Source organism: Pseudorasbora parva, chromosome 6 (genome assembly GCF_024679245.1).
Source record: "Pseudorasbora parva isolate DD20220531a chromosome 6, ASM2467924v1, whole genome shotgun sequence".
In the NCBI taxonomy this organism is placed as follows: Eukaryota; Metazoa; Chordata; class Actinopteri; order Cypriniformes; family Gobionidae; genus Pseudorasbora; species Pseudorasbora parva.
Genome location: NC_090177.1, coordinates 14,262,359 through 14,264,956, shown reverse-complemented (window position 1 = coordinate 14,264,956; position 2,598 = coordinate 14,262,359).

Sequence of the window (2,598 nt, the reverse complement as noted above, 5' to 3'; positions counted from 1 at the left end):
TATTAGGTCATAATGTTTTGCCTGGTTGGTGTACATATACATATAACACATTTTAACATGCCATTTATACCTGTGATGTCATTACTCCAGTCTTCAGTGTCAGATGATCCTTCAAAAATAATTTTGATGTTTGCAAATTATTTGCATTATCAAGAAGCATTATCATTGTTGAAAGCAGTTGTGTTGCATTTTTGTGTAAAAATCACAATAATAATTTTTTAAAAAAAAATCAGGATTCTTTAATAAATAGAAATTTCAAAAAACAATACTTATTTGAAATAGAAATAGCCTATTTTGTAACATTAAAATGTCTCTTCTGCACTTTTGATCAATTCAATGCATCCTTGCTGAATAAAATTATTACTTTATTTATTAAAATATTCTTACGAACCCCAAACTTTTAAAATGGTCATCCCATGCATCTTTGGTTTAAAGCATACATAGCCTCCATAACTCACAGATCATTTTTATGCACATCATAAATGAGACTCTTATAACACCAAAGCTCAACACAGTGTTTATGTATTTACTGTAAACATGCCTGTATAAAGATGATGTCCGATCTGACCCTTCAGATCTGCAGTTTGAGCAGCGTAAGCTGCTGTTTCCAAGCTAACAGTCACAATGTATGCCAGAACATAGTAAACTTCACAAACATATTCATAACTTTAAGTTCATAATCTCCCTAATGAAGGCCCATGGGAGACTTGTACTCTGCATGTGTTTAAACTCTTAAGCAGTTAACAAAGAGAATATTCTTCACATTCAAAGCATGGAAACATTCACATCACATGCACACATTTTTACATATATACCATAGATCCGACTAATGTCTGAAGAGCAAGACTAACAGATTAAACATGCTTATTAAATGACCTTAACTGAAAGTCAAATGGACATGCTTCTTAGCACTTCACACAGAGTGTATTATTCACATTTTGGACTGTTCAATGAGTTGATTTTTATGAAAACATACACATTTCAAATATGTAAAGGTCACATTAAAACTTAGTTATTGCACAAATTACGACTGTCCGACAGTTCTTTCCACCACAGTTCCACCATTTTGCACATAACAACATTTTATAAAAAAGTACTTGTTTACAGAGGAGACAACAGTGACGTTGATGAACTTGAGATGCTTGAGATATAAAGAAATGTCAAGGTAAATGTCTTAAGGGGGTACTTCAGTGCTAGGAAGATGAATGTGTATTTAAACTGGGTCATTAATGTAGTAGAAATGTGAAATTATTTTTGAATTTGGTGCTTTCTAGACTGAGAAAAGAAAGAAACTGTATTTTTGTCTCATGGAGACGAAAGACAACAATTCTCAGAATGCTTCGCTGCCCTGTGAGGCCACTCCCAAAGCAACCGCTACTGAATCACTGATCACTTTCACCAGCGTTCATCTTCATAAAATCAGTCCAGTTAGAGAACAGACACTACAATTACAAACTGAACGTGGCTGTTCATTATATTGTGATTTAGCCGCTCAGTGAGTGTCACAAACGCAGCAGGAGTAAGATTACACTCATCGTGAATGAGCTGAGGTAAGAGCTCTCATGATGAGACCTGAGGTAAACATCCGCGTCCGCGCTCGCGGCAGTAGTTCTCAGCGCGTGTTCAGTCTGGCGCATTTAAAGTCCATGCCTTTGGAAGATTAACTTTTAATAGGAATTATTTTGAGAAGTTAAAACACTTACTTTGGTCCGCCGGCCGATCCGTTTACATGAATGCCTGCAGCTGCGAGCTGAGCTGTGAGTGCGATCCCACTCCCCAAACATGCGGAAATGGCTCCCTCTGCTGGTTGTAGTCTTTAGGCTCTGGCCAATTTTTTTTACTGATGACACAAATTGACTGACGATATAATCACCCGAGTAATGTTCTTAACTCACTCATACACACACCGGAAACATTCAGCATTTTTACACACACACATCAAATGAAACACCCATAAAGTGCCCCAAAAGTATTTAGACACTTACGTCACACTTTAAATCTATGAATTGAATAGGTTAGTTCACCCAAAAATGAAAAATTCCCTAATTTACTAACCATCAAGATAACCTCTTCTTTCAGCCAAACACAATTGCCGTTATATTAAAAAAATATCCCGGCACTTCCCAGCTAATGGGAGTGAATGGTAACAGATTTTGAAGCCCAAAAAAGTGCATCCATCCAGAATAAAAGTTTGATATCAATCCAAGTTGCAGCTTTAATTGCCATTTGGCAATTCATTTCATCAAATAGTCTAAATCCAAAGTGATTTTAGTGGAAGTATATGAAATTGGTTCTTCTCAAGTTCCCACAGGAGGAAAATTAGTCAAACTATTAGGCTAGCCTGTTTTATTTTTTGCTTTAAAAGGTGTGCTTTTTGCCACTGGGATTGATAATTTGACCTATCCTACATTTTCAATGGTGTCTAATTTTTGGGACTGTTTAGAATAAAGGCAAAACCTCTACACCGACTAAAACTCAGGAGCCATATTTCACTGTTTATGATAAGACCTCCTGTCCGGGTGGGAGGGCTTGGAGGGGGGGGGGGGGGGATCCCCCTCCCTCGTTGCCATGACAACTCGTTGATCAAACGCAATCTGA